This window comes from Ranitomeya imitator, chromosome 10 (assembly GCF_032444005.1).
Source record: "Ranitomeya imitator isolate aRanImi1 chromosome 10, aRanImi1.pri, whole genome shotgun sequence".
In the NCBI taxonomy this organism is placed as follows: Eukaryota; Metazoa; Chordata; class Amphibia; order Anura; family Dendrobatidae; genus Ranitomeya; species Ranitomeya imitator.
The window spans coordinates 142,960,668-142,978,882 of NC_091291.1; the positions used below are offsets into that span (position 1 = coordinate 142,960,668).

At 44.7% G+C, this 18,215-nt stretch overlaps 1 protein-coding gene across 1 annotated transcript in view; it reads right to left on the bottom strand.

Annotated features, from left to right (window-relative positions):
* ROBO3 (roundabout guidance receptor 3) overlaps nucleotides 1-18,215 on the bottom strand; it is a 438,180-nt gene that overhangs the window by 414,221 nt on the left and 5,744 nt on the right. The window contains exon 2 of the mRNA XM_069741133.1: nucleotides 2,344-2,456. The gene's annotated coding sequence lies outside the window, so the exon portion shown is untranslated. The remainder of the gene's footprint in view (nucleotides 1-2,343; nucleotides 2,457-18,215) is intronic.

Consider the following 18,215-nt stretch of genomic DNA (forward strand, 5'->3'; position numbering starts at 1 on the left):
TAGCAGTCAGTGGGGTGAATGGCGGTGTGGTAGCAGTCAGTAGGGTGAATGGTGGGGTGGTAGCAGTCAGTAGGGTGAATGGCGGTGTGGTAGCAGTGAGTAGGGTGAATGGCGGTGTGGTAGCAGTCAGTAGGGTGAATGGCGGTGTGGTAGCAGTCAGTAGGGTGAATGGCGGTGTGGTAGCAGTCAGTAGGGTGAATGGCAGTGTGGTAGCAGTCAGTAGGGTGAATGGCGGTGTGGTAGCAGTCAGTAGGGTGAATGGCGGTGTGGTAGCAGTCACTAGGGTGAATGGCGGTGTGGTAGCAGTCAGTAAGGTGAATGGCGGTGTGGTAGCAGTCAGTAGGGTGAATGGCGGTGTGGTAGCAGTCAGTAAGGTGAATGGAGGTGTGGTAGCAGTCAGTAGAGTGAATGGCAGTGTGGTAGCAGTGAGTAGGGTGAATGGCAGTGTAGTAGCAGTCAGTAGGGTGAATGGCGGTGTGGTAGCAGTCAGTAGGGTGAATGGCGGTGTGGTAGCAGTCAGTAGGGTGAATGGTGGGGTGGCAGCAGCCAGTGGGGTGAATGGTGGGGTGGCAGTAGTCAGTGGGAACCACTCCCCTTATCATATAGGGGTGTACTCTGAAGGCACCAGACAAGGGTATAAGGTTTGCAGTTGGCATACAGCCGTAACCTGCACCACCGGTGAAGATGATTTACTCATTAAGCGCAGTGATAGGGAAAACATTGGCAGAGACCTGAGATGTCCTGGTAAGATAGGGCCATGTTTTTTCTGGCTGTCTGTGTTGGCCAGCTGATGCCAGGCCTGTCAGGATATTCCTGATCACACCACTGCTCCCATAGGGGCTGCTGGGTATATAGATGAGCTCTATATTCATTTACTCTTTCCAACATCATTAATCAGCTCTCCAATGAAATGAGCCCCAGAGACAATGGAAATCTCCCCTCTGTTTAAAGTCTGCTTTAATTACAATCTCACCGGGAGGGCGCACTCGGCACACGCGGCTTCCAACTCTGCTATTGTCCTGCCTGAAAAGTGGACAAGGAGAACCCTTAGGGTCCGGGGCCATGACCCGCACGCTGTCACGAAGGCGGCTTGACCTCTTGGAGAATCCACTTGACTTAACAAAGACATGTGGCATTTCAAGTCTGAAAATTATCAAAAAGCGAAAGGAATATTGGACATGTATGGTGTGTCCGGCCCGCAGGGATATTGATCTCCTCTGCATAATTGTATCTGCTCGTTTTCTAGGATTGATTCCTTTTTAAAGAACTTTCTGCTCTTGACATTTTCATCTCAGATGAGCAGACAGATGTCTACATCATGTTTGCATGTCTGTTATGTTTTTGTGGTTACTTTTCTGAATAGTTGATCCATCTCCCCTAAACCTATGCAATAACCTACTCCGCTATCTGTGAGGTATTTGTCTCCTATCTGGATGACTGGGGGGCCGTTACATCTAGAAAAATCTGCCGTTCAGATGTCCTTAAAGGGCCCCCATACACCTCGGGTAATAGTCGACTGAACCCACCAATATAATACATACATCTATTGTGTATGGACGTCTCACAACTCTCCCAATAAATGATGTAACACCTGACCCTTTAGTTCTCCAGGACATAAGCCGCTACCAATTTGCCCGTCAGTTTCTTTTCTCTCGATATGAACGCTCAGTTTTATTCCTGTAGATGGAGTAATCGAGAGATATTGATACAGATAAAGGTTATTGCATGGGAGCAGCCACTTACGGTAAATGGCAACTGTACCTTAAGAAAACTTAAATCAATACCACAAGCAAGCATGAGAAACTTTGTAGCATATCTTATCAGGGAATTCTGCTTCCTCTCCCATTTCTAAGACATGTGTTCCTTGTCCCACTAAGAAAAAAACAGCCCAAATCTACCAGAGACAGGACTTACTGCCAGATCACTGAGCTGACAGGTTACAGAGAAGAGAAGAGTGAGAAAATAATCAGGTGGAGACACAGAAAGATTGTGCTGAGCTTTCTAACAAGTACTGGATTCACATCTACACTGCTCAGTATGTAGTTTCCTCCACACTGTTACTACTTGTTTCTGTATGCTAAAAAGGAATGAAGAGCAGGAATCCCTCCTGTTGTGCAGGGAATGGCAGAGAGGATATCAGCTAGTCTCTTCCCACCAACTCAAAGACACGGAACCCACAGAAGAGAAACTTGAGGGAATGCAGGATACAAGTCGCACTGTGGTCAGAAATAATATTATTCCTCATGTACACACACAGGAATGCTTATCCTGAAGTTACTTCAAAGTACAATTACTCTTTAAGACCCTGAATTGCATATGAAGCACCATTATTCCATCACTTACTTGCGATCTCTCACCAACTTCATTCCAATTTTGTTATTCTGTTTATGAGCCAAAAAGATCAGGATGAGCGGAGTTACAGTCCCAGTAGTTCACAGAGAGAGGCGCTCTTCTGCCTGGATTAGTGGAAATGCCGAGTTACTGCTCTGTTCTAACGCACACATTTGTTACTGTAAGGCTATGTGCACACTTTGCGGATTTGACGCTGCGGTTCTGCATCAGTTTTCCATGAGGTGTACAGTACCATGTAAACCTATGGAAAACAAAATCCGCAGTGCACATGCTGCAGAAAAAAAAAAACGCGCGGAAACGCAGCGGCTTATTTTCCGCAGCATGTCAATTCTTTGTGCGGATTCCGCAGCGGCTTACACCTGCTCCACAAAAGAAATCCAAAGGTGTAAAACCGCAGGTGGAAATCACACAAAAACCGCAGAAAAAAACGCGGTAAATCCGCAGTGCGGTTTACCTGCGGATTTAACAAAAACAGTGCGGACCAATCCGCGCACCATTCCGCAGCGTGTGCACATAGCCTTAAAAACATTCCCAGTGTTGATAAAGCTAATTCACAAATGTCTTGGTAGAAATCTGGACATTGTTGAAGGATAACATGTTAGAAAATGACAATTTATACGTCACAATTTAGTATAACCACAAACAAAAGTAGAAAGGGACCGAGATATGATGACATTTGAGGATGACGGTTCCCAAGACAATCGATAATAGTAATTCTCCTGCAATTATAGATAATTCTGCTCAGTAATTCAGTGATGTGTAAGGCGGAGGGTCGTGTACACGCAATCGGGGAGGCTATCCTGACCACCTCCTGGAAACTTCCCCATGATAATGAGATTTGCTATGTGAAGAGCAGTCATTGTATTCTGTATCGTCTACCCCGTACACCAGGATTTGGGTGTGACGAGTCGGGGTCTACTTACTGGATAACGTAAAGCTACCTCTTCTAGTCCACGTTAGACCAGACATTCCAAGGTTCTGCCCCAAATGATTCACAAACCACCAATTATAAGGCTTCATTGGGCGTTATGGAGCAATATGACTAATGGTTAAATCTGCAGACAGATTTCTATTATTATTATTATCATTTTTACAGAAAGATCTGATTAATGTTGCAGCCTTAGATGGGACTGACTTTGTGACGAGGGGCTTTTCTCCTCCTTCGCTGACACCTGAGAGTGGGGCTGTCGGCAGCACGTTCTTAAAGACTGGTCTGTCACCGACTTCTGACGTCTACAGCTGAAGGCGCTATTGCTACCAGGCCGAGAACAGGGGACAGACGCCAGGCACGAAGTGACGAAGATGTTCTACTAAAATCAGTCACAAGGAGAATATAGGTTATGTCCTAGTGATAGGTTAGGGAATAACTTATTGATTGCGGGGGTCCTACCTTTCTACTTGACTGAATGAAGCTTTTTGGGAGTGTAGGACATTGCTGAGTGCTACTGTATCAGTCCCAGAGAATGGAGCGGAGATGTGTAAAAATAAATAATAATTATATTATGTGTATTCAATCTCCCCTCCATGCAGATTGGGCTCTGCAAGACCCGATGTCACACATCAGTGGGGTCCTAGTGGTCTCCCCACAGTGACCAATCAGTTATCCACTAACCTATTAATAGAATATACATTATTTGGAAAAATCCCTTTAAATGTTTTGTTTGTGGCACAGAGACCCATCATCAGTTTTGATTGCTAGGGGTCTGGGTGCAGGGTCCAATAACTGGGAGCAGAACCTGTCAGCTGAGTGCTGCTCTCACGGCTTTGATAAACAGTCTATGGATGTCTCATCTGAAAGTTTCTCCTCTCTCATTTTAGAGAAGGTTGGGGTCTCCGCATCCAGACCCCCACTCATCCAAACTTACGACGTGTCTCTGACATGTCAAAGCTTTATATGAAGCATTAAATTTAAGCTTTATTGCTAGGATAGAGGATGGATTATTGCACTCAGTGGGGTCGATAACTACCTGTAGTTTATTTTCAATAAGGGTTCAGATCAAACCAGAAATAGATAAATAAAGCTACTTGCACCAGCGTGCACTCATCTTCTATAGCAACGCGCTCATCATCATAATGGCTGCCATTTGTCATCCTTTTGGCTGGTGTGACTGCGGACGCGTTCTTTATTACAGGCTTATATTGGAGTTGTGCACAGTTCCATCAGATCAATGTCTCCTTATCAGTCATCTGATGGAATTGTTGCACAAACCCTTTAATCCTCAACAATTGGCAGGTTCTTTGATATAAAGTGCATTGGCACCTGAACAGGGCCGGCGTCAGCACCCGGCGTACCTGGGCAAGTGCCGGGGCCCTGGCGAGACAGGGGGGCCCATTCAGAGCTGGCGTTCGGGGCAGGCAGCTGCAAAGGGCCCCCGCTCCCCCAGGGGCCCTCAGCTAGCGGCACATCACGCAGCCGCTATGGGGCCTCTGTGAGGCAGGGGGGCCCGCCTGTCTCCAGCGCCAACTCCGGCACCGCCGCATTAAACTATACCGGCGTCTGCCGGTAAAGTTAAAAGCAAATGATGGAGGAGAGAGCGTCACCTGATGCTCCCTCTCCCATCATTCCCCACTCTGCCTCTGACACTGCGGGTGCGCAAAGCTGATCTGCAACAGCAACCAGAGAAAGTTGGAGCCAGATTGATGAAGAGTCCTGTGTGACCCTCATTAAGTCCAGGCCTCAGAGACTGCAAGCTGTTAGAAAAGCCAGAGGTGGTGCAACAAAATACTAGAGTTGTGTTGGAGGGGTTTTTTTGTTTGTTTTTTTTCATGATTCCATAATTGTTTCCTCAGAATTGAGTGATTCCATTAAAACAAGTAACCATTCCTGACTTACCACATTTTTTGTTCTTTATTTCTTTTAGTGTTTCTTAAAGCCAGAAAGTTGTCACTTGAAATGACTTTAGTTTTGTGCCATGTCTGTGATCTGCTTTTTTTTTCTACAAAATTAAACAACTGAATGAACATCCTCCAAGGCCGGCAATTACATACGGTAATTTTTGCCAGGGGTTGTATACTGCTCTCAGCTCATTTTCTTGCAGCTCATGATTTTCACACCCATAAATCAGACTTTCTCCAGAATCAAAGTTTCTCAGTATAAAATATAACCTTCCACTTAATTAAGGTGTTTATTTTGTAAATGGATCCCCCCTGTTTTATTACAGTCTGGCATATTGACTAATTGACCTCGTTGGTCATCATTGGGGTCCGATGGCCTGAGGCACAATGGTGGGTGGGATACAGCTGCTGTGCACCTGGGTCACGGTCAGAAAGTGCAGTGCAGTAAATGAAGCAGACGATACATCATCAGACACAACCCTTTAAATAAGTCGCTAATCATCTCCCCCAGACAATGGCTGCCGTCCTCTCTGCATATAGCAGCTCTGACATACAGCGTGACACCAAGCATATGAGACACCGTGGGCCATGTCACTAAGCTAATATAAGGGGAGGAAGATTCATCTCGGTCTTTGCTGGCAATATTCTCTCTATCATCCCATTACAATATAATCAGTGAGGACGCTGAGCTGCCACTACTAGACGTTATTGTATCACAGACAGACCTCCATTACCACGTGTAATATATACATATAAATGTATATTGTGCAAAAGTTTTAAGCAGGTGCAGGAAAAAATGCTGCAAAGTGATAAAACTTTGAGAAATAGAAGCGTTAATAGTTTATTTTTTATCAATTAACATAATGTAGAGTGAAAGAACAAAGAACATAGCCAAATCCCATCAGTATTTGGTGACCGCCCTTTGCCTTATTTTTTTTATTTTTTTTGGTACACTTGTACAAAGTCAGGGTTGATTGTAGTCGGTTGTATAAATAACCAATTACACCAAACGGGTGACAATAATCATCATTTTCCTATGTAGGTTGAAACAGTCAAAACTCTGCTACAAGGGTGAGGTTCTGGAAGGCAATTTCATGTCACACATTACAGCAAAACTGAGCACAGCAAGACACAAGGTAGTAATACTGCATCAGCAAGGTCTCTCCCAGGAAAAGATTTCACAACAGACTGAGGTTTCATGTGACATTCAAACTCTTTGAAGCTCCAAAAAGCGGGCAACGGTAAGGACTGAAGACACAATGGTCGGCTAAGGAAACTTAAGGTACCTTCACACATAACGATATTGTTAACGATATCGTTGCTATTTGTGACGTAGCAACGATATCGTTAATGAAATCGTTATGTGTGACAGCGACCAACGATCAGGCCCCTGCTGGGAGATCGTTGGTCGCTGAATAAAGTCCAGAACTTTATTTCGTCGCTGGACTCCCTGGAGACATCGCTGGATCGGCGTGTGTGACACCGATCCAGCGATGTCTTCACTGGTAACCAGGGTAAACATCGGGTAACTAAGCGCAGGGCCGCGCTTAGTAACCCGATGTTTACCCTGGTTACCATGCTAAAAGTTAAAAAAAACAAACACTAGATACTTACCTAACGCTGTCTGTCCTCCAGCACTGTGCTCTGCACTCCTCCTGTACTGGCTGTGAGCCGGAAAGCAGAGCGGTGATGTCACCGCTCTGCTTTCCGGCTCCCAGCCAGTACAGGAGGAGAGCAGAGAAGCAGAGCGCAGCGCTGGAGGACAGACAGCGTTAGGCAAGTATCTAGTGTTTGTTTTTTTTTACTTTTAGGATGGTAACCAGGGTAAACATCGGGTTACTAAGCGCGGCCCTGCGCTTAGTTACCCGATGTTTACCCTGGTTACCGGCATCGTTGGTCGCTGGAGAGCGGTCTGTGTGACAGCTCTCCAGCGACCAAACAGCGACGCTGCAGCGATCCGGATCGTTGTCGGTATCGCTGCAGCGTCGCTTAATGTGAAGGGGCCTTTAGTGCAGGAGATAAAAAAGAGACATTGTGTTATATCTAGAGATGAGCGAACGTGATCAGATAACATCTTAGGCCATGTTCACACAGTGCGTTTTTTACCGCGGAACCGCGGCGGTTTTGCCGCTGCGGTTCCGCAGCTGTTTTCCATGCAGGGTACAGTACACTGTACCCTATGGAAAACAGGACACACTGTGCACATGGTCCGGAAATTGTAAAAAAAAAGCCGCGCTGAATAGCTCCCGGAAAAAAGAAGGAGCATGTCAATTCTTCTTCCTGAACCGCAGCGGTTCTGCACCCATAGACCTCCATTGTGAGGTCAAAATCGCAGTAAAACCCGCAGATCAAAAATATATCTGCGGGTTTTACTGCGATTTGATGTGCAGAACCGCTGCAGCAGGAAGTGCGGGGGAGCGGGCGGAAGTGCGTGGGCGGAGTGTGGCTGCCCCCCCCGTGCTCCGATCCCGCCCCCCGTGCTCCGATGCCCCCCCCCCGTGCTCCGATGCCCCCCCCCCAGTGCTCCGATGCCCCCCCCGTGCCCTAATCTCCCCCCCTTATACTTACCCGGCGTCCCGGTGTCCGTCCGGCCGTCTTCTCCCTGGGCGCCGCCATCTTGCAAAATGGCGGGCGCATGCGCAGTGCGCCCGCCGAATCTGCCGGCCGGCAGATTCGCTCCAAAGTGCATTTTGATCACTGAGATATAACCTATCTCAGTGATCAAAATAAAAAAATAGTAAATGACACCCCCCCCCCACTTTGTCACCCCCATTGGTAGGGACAATAAAAAAATTAAGAATTTTTTTTTTTTTTTTTTCACTAAGGTTAGAATAGGGTTAGGGTTAGGGTTAGGGTTAGGGGTAGGGTTAGGGGTAGGGTTAGGGGTAGGGTTAGGGGTAGGGTTAGGGGTAGGGTTAGGGGTAGGGTTAGGGGTAGGGTTAGGGGTAGGGTTAGGGGTAGGGTTAGGGGTAGGGGTAGGGTTAGGGGTAGGGTTAGGGTTAGGGGTAGGGTTAGGGGTAGGGTTAGGGTATTTTCAGCCATTTTAGCCCTAAAAAGCTTCCTAGGAAACACACAGTAAAAAAAGGATAAAAAAACGCATCAAAAAACGCATCAAAAAACGCATCAAAAAACGCATCAAAAAAGGACAAAAAAAGGACCTGCGTTTTCTGCCAAGAGCTGCAGTTTTTAAAAAAAACTGTCCTGAAAAAAAAAGGATGGAAATCCTGAACGTGTGAACATACCCTTATCCGAGCATACTCCGGTGTTATCCGAGTATCTGGCAGTGCTCATATATTATGTTCGAGTCCCTGCAGCTGCATGATTTGCAGACAGCCTCAACACATGTGGGGACTCCCTAACGGACAATCCCCACAGTGTTTAGGCTTTATAACCGACGCAAATCATGCAGTTGGCAGTGACTGGAATATAATATACGAGCACTGCCAGATAAGACGTTATTCCAGCACGTTCACTCATCATTAGTTACTTCCCTTAGAAATCGGAAAATGTCCAGCAGTGGCATCAGCTCAGAACAGACAGCAACCATTGGGACCAGCTACATCTAACTACTGTTTGTAGAAATCTGACTACATGGAAACAAGACTAAGGGACTCAAATATGTCCAAAAACACAGGTACCAGGGGCAGAAAAATGTCAGTATGTGCTCTGGACTGAGGAGTAAGTGTATGAAAATATATGAGGTATTCGGCTGTAATAGACAGATGTTTGTACAGAAAATGCTGGAGAGCAGCACATTAACCAGGGTAGGCAGGAGCAGTGAAACATGGTGCAGGGTCGTGCAACTTTGGGACTGCATTTCAGAAAATGCAGATGGGGATTTGCTCAGGATTATTGAGGTCCTCAATGTTGAGAAATACCGGCAGATACTTACATATCATGTAATACAATCAGGGAGGTGTTTGTTGCCTCCAAATTAATTCTGCCGCTGGATAACGACTCCCAACATTCAGCTATTGTCATCAAGAAATTCCAGGAGTCCTGGAGGTGATGACCTACAGAAGTCTCTGCACAAGCTTCATGCACGGAAGATCAGGGGTCAATTCTCCAAAATGTTTGGAAAAACCACACTTCATAACCTGTGGATCCAGTTGGATGAACACGTAGGTGGGCTGCACTGACGGAGTGAATCAATTCTTCAGAAATGAAGAGGAAAAAGCTTTATATTCACAACATGCTTCAGGTCATGAAGGCAATGTGTAGTCACCAAGTATTGGTGGGATTTACATTTCTCTTTTATTCATTCACTTTGCATTTTATATATAAATCTGTCCTGAATGCTGCAGCCAGGATCATATTCCTCACCAACCGTTACACCGATGCCTCTACCCTGTGCCAGTCATTACACTGGTTACCCATCCACTCCAGAATCCAGTACAAAACTACTACCCTCATCCACAAAGCACTCCATGGCTCAGCACCACCCTACATCTCCTCCCTGGTCTCAGTCTACCACCCTACCCGTGCCCTCCGCTCCGCTAATGACCTCAGGTTAGCATCCTCAATAATCAGAACCTCCCACTCCCGTCTCCAAAACTTTACACGTGCTGCGCCGATTCTTTGGAATGCACTACCTAGGTTAATACGATTAATCCCCAATCCCCACAGTTTTAAGCGTGCCCTAAAAACTCATTTGTTCAGACTGGCCTACCGCCTCAATGCATTAACCTAACGATCCCTGTGTGGCCTATTTATATTTAAAAAAAAAAAAAAAAAAAAAGGTTCCTCGCATCATGTTCTCATACACTTTATGCAGTTATTAGCCCTCTGTGTCTGTACTGCTACATACTTAGGCAGGTAACTGGTTCATGCAGCTTTACATGAACACCTGAGCCTTACACTATAGCTGGTCCGAATAACTAAAGCAATTGTTACCATCCACCTCTCGTGTCTCCCCTTTTCCCCATAGTTTGTAAGCTTGCGAGCAGGGCCCTCACTCCTCCTGGTATCTGTTTTGAACTGTATTTCTGTTATGCTGTAATGTCTATTGTCTGTACAAGTCCCCTCTATAATTTGTAAAGCGCTGCGGAATATGTTGGCGCTATATAAATAAAATTATTATTATTATTATATAAACTATAATTATAGAAACCCTCCTATTTTTGGAAGCATTTTTACTTTGCAGCATTTTTTACACTCCTTAAAATTTGAGCTAACCACTCTGAAAAGTTCCTGTATTTATGTAATCAAATCACGGATGGAGCCACAAAACTTCTTGGAGTCTTTTTGAGAAGTAGTCAAATTATCTTGCATGTGCCACCTATGAGAACTAGCAATCCTATAAGTCAATGTCAGTCTCTTAAAACATGATCAGGGATAATAACCGCGCCAAAAACTATTGAGTAGTGATATGAAAATAAAAATCTGGTAAACAAATTCAAAGGATCCGATTAGGATTTGCTGCAACAAAATTAAAAAGAAATCTCTCATATCCCTTCAAATGGAACCACAATCCTCGCCCATGATGCAAGTTTCAACAGTAGCAGTGATCCAAGGGGTAACGTTTCTCCTCACGGAGAGTGACATGGTAACCATGCCAAGATGAGGAGACTTTTAAGCCGTGAGGCTCCTCTGGGAAATATGCAAATTGAATCTGAAGAGACAATTTACAACACTAACAGTAAAATTGTGACCCACAGCATATTTTATCAAATTACATTTCACATTTATATGGCAACATTAATAGTAAACGTAATAAAGTGTGTGATAAAAAACAGATGACAGGACTAATGCCACATATGAACACTAGGTGGTGCTGCATTCAATCCAACCAGTCAAATAACTTGTTTGATACTTTCTAAGAAAGTGAACAGTGCAGCTTTATAGTGTCTGATTTTACCATGCAGAACTGGTTTTACAAGGGCCGTATTCACGCTTCAATATCAATCATCCAAGTGCCGCATACAGACACATTATATTCTGTAGGACTCTTCACAAGGGAGGGTCTTTTTCGAACGATGATCCGCGATTTAAAAATAAAATAACAGAGACAGTCCAACTTTGGTCCATTTTGCTAACAGTTCAATAACTAAGTTAGTGAAAAAAAGCAGACGGCACATGGATGGCATTGATGAGATTGCTAGGAGAAACATCGGGAACCTCCATCCCAATTTTTTGGATGACATATTACAAATGCTAAAAACAGACACACGATACAAAAATGAATGGAGAATTCATGTGAAAAATACACAGATTTGTAAATAAGATCTTGAGGTGCAGTTGTATCTGCCAACGTAACCATTATATATCTGCAGATCAGTGGCGTGATTCCAATGGGTCCCGCTGCAAAATTTGGACCTGCTCCTCCCACGTTGGTCAGCTGATTGGGCCCTTGTAGATTTGTAAATCCTATAAGTACATACAAGATGCCCCCTCCATGGTGCAGTAATGTCCCCCATCCTCAGCTCCTTCCTGGTATATATGTCCCCATCCCGGTATTTGTCCCTTATCCTGAGCCCCATCATGTTATATACCTGTACTCTTTCCTGGTATATACAGTTATATGAAAAAGTTTGAGCACCCCTATTAATCTTAAGCTTAATGTTTTATAAAAATTGTTTTTTTGCAACAGCTATTTCAGTTTCATATATCTAATAACTGTTGGACACAGTAATGTTTCTGCCTTGAAATGAGGTTTATTGTACTAACAGAAAATGTGTGATCTGCATTCAAACAAAATTTGACAGGTGCATAAGTATGGGCACCCCACCAGAAAAGTGACATTAATATTTAGTAGATTCTCCTTTTGCTAAAATAACAGCCTGTAGTTGCTTCCTGTAGCTTTTAATAAGTTCCTGGATCCTGGATGAAGGTATTTTTGACCATTCCTCTTTACAAAACAATTCCAGTTCAGTTAAGGTTGATGGTCGCCGAGCATGGACAGCCCTCTTCAAATGATCCCACAGATGTTCAATGATATTCAGGTCTGGGGACTGGGATGGCCATTCCAGAACAGTGTAATTGTTCCTCTGCATGAATGCCTGAGTAGCTTTGGAGCGGTGTTTTGGATTATTGTCTTGCTGAAAGATCCATCCCCTGCGTAACTTCAACTTTGTCACTGATTCATGAACATTATTGTCAAGAATCTGTTGATACTGAGAGGAATCCATGCGTCCCTCAACTTTAACAAGATTCCCGCTTTTACGCGGACTTATATTCCTCCAGGGTCAATGAGTCAGCCGGAGATACGGAGACTTTCCTTGAGAGTCTGGGTCTTCCGAAATTGAGTGAGGAGGATAGGGTGAGCCTCGATGCCCCTATCACCGAGGAGGAACTGAGTCGGGCGCTGAAGTCTATGGCCAATGGGAAGGCACCTGGGGTTGATGGGTTACCAGCCGAAATCTATAAAAGTTTGGAGGAAGTGCTGATTCCCAGATTAAAGTTAGTACTGGAGGAGGCTGGATGTAAAGGGTATCTCCCAGCATCTATGAGGGAGGCTATTATAGTGGTTATTCCGAAGGAGGATAAGGATCTGGGGAAGCCTGAGTCATATCGGCCAATCTCTCTGTTAACCATTGATGTCAAACTCTTGGCCAAGGTGTTAGCTACCCGTCTGTCTAGTGTCATTACTAACCTTGTGCATCCGGATCAGTCTGGTTTTATGCCTGACAGATCTACAGCGGTTAATCTGCGGAGGCTGCATATGAACCTGCAGCTGAAGTCTGACAATTGTGGCCGAAGGGTTATTGCATCCTTGGACGCCCATAAGGCGTTTGACAGTGTGGAGTGGGGATATCTCTGGCGGGTGTTGAAATGTATGGGTATTGGCCCGCAATTTGTGGCGTGGACTCAACTGTTATATTCACTACCAACAGCTAGAATTAGAGTGAATGGGGAACTTTCTCAGCCTATAAAGCTGGCCAGAGGTACGAGGCAGGGTTGCCCACTGTCGCCCCTTCTGTTTGCCTTAGCTGTGGAGCCATTGGCCGCCAAGATCCGACAGTCGGATGAAGTCCCTGGGTTCAGTTATGGGAGTGTTGAGGAGAAGATTGCGTTATATGCAGACGACATCCTACTGTTCCTAGCGGACCCGGATGAAGCCTTGAATGGGGCTATCGAGATCGTTGGGAAATTTGGAGACTTATCGGGATTGAGGATAAACTGGGATAAATCGGTCCTCTTTGAGGTGGATGGGGTGGAGGAGAGCAGAAGTGAGCCATTGGGAGAGGGGCGGCTTAGGGTAGTATCCCTTTTCAGATACCTGGGAATATGGATCTCGATGCCAGTTACAGAGTTTCTGTATAGGAATTTGACACCTCTCGTGGGCGCCCTTAAAGCAAAAGTGGATGCATGGAATAAATTGCACTTATCGGTGGTGGGGAGGGTTAATCTAATTAAAATGGTTCTGATGCCCAAATTACTCTACGTCCTACATAACGCGCCAGTTTGGATTCCACGGGGGAAATTCCGGCAGATTGATGCTCTTTTTAGAAGCCTGATATGGGGGAGGCGGTACCCACGTATTGGCCTGGAGACGCTTCAGCGACCCAAGGAAGATGGAGGATTGGCTTTACCCAATCCTGAGTTATACTTTCTTGCAGCCCAGAGCCAACATTTGAAGGGCTGGGCACGGGAGGTGTCCTCCAGTGCGGTACAGCACTTGATGGAGAGGGTGACAGACCGACGACCGGTAGCGCAGTGTCTGGAGGATGGTTCCTTGGGAGTATTGGGGAAATTATACCCAACTATGTTTTTGATATATAAATTATGGACCAGACTGCGACAGATTCGGGGGGTTACGGGGCTGACTAAATTTACACCGATATGGTTTAATAATAATTTGGTTGAGTTTGCGGCCCTTGGAGTGCTGACGGAGTGGAGGGCCAAAGGAATCCACTTGGTGGCTCAGATAGTTCAACAACGAGGATTAAAGTCCTTTTCGCAGCTGCAAGGGGAGTTTGGACTGAGACCGACTGGGGAGTATCAATATGCTCAGATGAAACATGCTTTTAAAGCTCGAAACAGGGGCGGTGGTGTTGAGATCCAAGAGGACATAGTTCTGGAATACGTGTGTGGGGAAGGGTCCACAAGGGGAGTCATTACCACCCTTTATAAGGACCTTCTACATGCATATTTGTTAGACTTCCCTTTAAAAGCGAGAGCGAAATGGGAAAGAGATTTAGGCCCAATGGAGGATGAAACCTGGGAGTCGGTGTTGGAGTCGGTTCCACGAGTGTCGCTGAGCGAGCCGTATAGACTATCGCAGCTGTACATCTTGCACAGAGTCTATAAATCACCGGAAGTGTTGTGCAGAGCGGGGTTGCGTGCTGACTCTGAATGCCCGAGATGTAAGACTGGGAATGCAGGAATATACCACATGATGTGGACATGTCCAAGACTGGTTGCTTTCTGGTTGGTGGTAATGAGCCGTGTGGAAGGGGCGTATAAATGCAGAGTGCCGAGAGATCCGATAGTGTGTATACTAGGATATGTAGAGGAAATTAGAGTGGATAACATCTGGAAGATAGCAATAGCTAGGCTATTATACATGGCAAGGAAGGTAATAGCAAGGAACTGGATCAAGGAGGAACCGCCTACAAGGGGTGAATTCCTGAATTATGTTAAACATGGTCTCAATCTGGAAAAGGGGGTCTATAAAAGACGTGGGAAAATAGAAACGTTTGACAAAATGTGGTCTCCGTGGCTCGAGCTGGGATGAGTAGTTATGGGAAATGGGAGAGTGAGAGCCTCTGAAAGGAAGAGAGTGCTAGAGGAACAAGCGAACATAAGTGAGTCAAATGGCTCAAGGAACCATCAATACTGGTAACAAAAGTATAACTGGGAAGGAGCTGTCAGGGGAGGGGGAGGTTTGGGTATGGTTGGGATTGTTGGGGGTTTGGAAAATGTTAAAATTTTTGTAAAATACTGGACAGTGCATAAATTGTATTGTGCATGTTTGCTTTCAATAAAAAAAACTATTTAAACAAGATTCCCGGTGCCGGCATTGGCCACACAGTCCCAAAGCATGATGGAACCTCCACCAAATTTTACTGTGGGTAGCAAGTGTTTTTCTTGGAATGCTGTGTTTTTTGGCCGCCATGCAGAACGCCTTTTTGTATGACCAAACAACTCAATCTTGGTTTCATCAGTCCACAGGACCTTCTTCCAAAAAGAAATTGGCTTCTCCAAATGTGCTTTTGCATACCTCAGCCGACTGTTTGTGGCATGCTTGCAGAAACTGCTTCTTTCGCATCACTCTCCCATACAGCTTCTCCTTGTACAAAGTGCGTTGTATAGTTGACCGATGCACAGTGACACCATCTGCAGCAAGTTGATGCTGCCGCTCTCTGGAGGTGTCTGAGGATTGTCCTTGACTGATCTCACCATTCTTCTTCTCTGCCTTTCTGATGTTTTTCTTGGCCTGCCACTTCTGGCCTTAACAAGAACTGTACCTGTGTTCTTCCATTTCCTTACTATGTTCCTCACAGTGGAAATTGACAGGTTAAATCTCTGAGACAGCTTTTTGTATCCTTCCCCTGAACAACTATGTTGGATAATCTTTGTTTTCAGATCATTAGACAGTTGTTTTGAGGAGCCCATGATGCCACTCTTCAGAGGAGATTCAAACAGGAGAACAACTTGCAAGTGGCCACTTTAAGTAGCTTTTCTTATGATTGCATACACCTGGCTATGAAGTTCAAAGCTCAATGAGGTTAGAAAACCAAAAAAAGTGCTTTAGTAAGTCAGTAAAAAGTAGGTAGTAGTTAAAACAAGAAAATGATAAGGGTGGCCATACTTATGCACCTGTCAAATTTTGTTTGAATGTAGATTGCACATTTTCTGTTAGTACAATAAACCTAATTTCAAGGCAGAAACATTACTGTGTCCAACAGTTATTAGATATATGAAACTGAAATAGCTGTTGCAAAAAACATTTTTTTATAAAACATTAAGCTTAAGATTAATAGGGGTGCCCAAACTTTTTGATATAACTGTATGTCCCCATCCTGGTATATGTCCCTTATCCTGAGGCCCATCATGTTATAGACCTGTCCTCCTTCTGGTATATATGTCCCCATCCAGGTATATGTACCTTATCCAGAGCCCCATCATGTTATATACCTGGCCTCCATCCTGGTATATACAGTATGTCCCCCATCCCGATATATGTCCCTTATCCTGAGCCCCATCAACTTATATACCTGTCCTCCTTCTGGTATATATGTCCCCATCCTGGTATGTGTCCCTTATCCTGAGCCCCATCATGTTATATACCTGTCCTCCTTCTGGTATATATGTCCCCATCCTGGTATATGTCCCTTATCCTGAGCCCCATCATGTTATATACCTGTCCTCCTTCTGGTATATATGTCCCCATCCTGGTATATGTCCCTTATCCTGAGCCCCATCATGTTATATACCTGTCCTCCTTCTGGTATATATGTCCCCATCCTGGTATATGTCCCTTATCCTGAGCCCCATCATGTTATATACCTGTACTCCATCCTGGTATATATGTTCTCCATCTTGGCATATACAGTCATGGCCGAAAGAGTTGGCACCCTTGAAATTGTTTCAGAAAATAAAGTATTTCTCCAGGAAAATTAATGCATTTACACATTTTATTACACACATGCTTATTTCCTTTGTGTACTGGAACAACACAAAAAAAAAAGGCAAATTGGACATAATTCTGTGCAATACCCCCAAAATGGTCCGGACAAAATTGTTACCTCCTTTCCGAAATTGTGGGTAAGCAACTTTGTTTCAAGGATGTAATGCTCGTTCAAACTCACCTGTGGCAAGTAACAGGGGTGGGCAATATGAAAATCATACCTGAAACCAGATAAAAACAAAAGTTGGCTCAACCTTTGCATTGTGTGTCTATGCGTGCCACAATAAGCATGGAGAACAGAAAGAGAGGAGAACTATCCGAGGACTTGAGAACATAGTAACATAGTAATATAGTTAGCAAGGCCGAAAAAAGACATTTGTCCTTCCAGTTCAGCCTATATTCCATCATAATAAATCCCCAGATCTACGTCCTTCTAATGAATCTAATAACTGTAAGATACAATTTCAACTGTAAGAAAGATTTCAACAATCTCAAATTTACAAATCCATCTCCAGAGATCTTGATGTTCCTTTGTCCATGGTGGGCAACATAATCAAGACGTTTACGTCCCACTGCACTGTAGATAATCTCCTTGGACATGGATAGCAGAGAAAACTTGATAAAAGGTGATAGTCCGGATGGTGGATAAGCAGGTCTAATCCAGTTCTAAAGAAATCTAAACTGTCCTGCAGGCTCAGGGTGCAGCAGTGTCAGCGTAAACTATACGTCCACATGTGAATTAATTTAAACGTTATAGCAGTAGACCCAGGAGGACCCCACTGCTGACAGAGACAGAAAAAGATAGACTGCAGTTTGCCAAAATGTACATGAGCAAGTCAAAATCCTTCTGAGAAAGCGTCTTGTGGATTAATGAGACCAAGACAGAGTTTTTTGGCAAAGCACATCATTCTACTGTTTACCAAAAACTGAATGAGACCTACAAAGAACACAGTACCTACAGTAAAATATAGTGGAGGTTTAAAAATGTTTTGGGGTTGTTTTGCTGCCTCTGTCACAGGTCTGTGTGCCTTTACTGTGTGCGGGGCATCACAAAATTTGAAGATTTTCAACAGATTTTGGGTGGCAATGTAATGACCAGCGTCAGAAAGCTGGGATTGCGTCCTAGGTCATGGGTCTTAGAGCAGGATAATGACCCCACACATTCTTCAAGAAGCCCCCAGAAATGGATGGAAACAAAGCACTGGACAGTTCTGAAGTGGCAGCAATGAGTCCGGATCTAAATACCATTGATCACCTGTGGAGAGATCTTAAAATAGTTGTTGGCAGAAGACGCCTTCACATATGAAAGACCGGGAGCACTTTGTAAGAATAGTCGTCCAAAATTCCAGGCGAGAGGTGTAAGAAGCTTGTTCATGGTTATAGGATGCGCCTGATTGCAGCTATTTACTCCAGAGGGTGCAACCAAATATTCAGTTGACGGTGCCAACAATTGTCT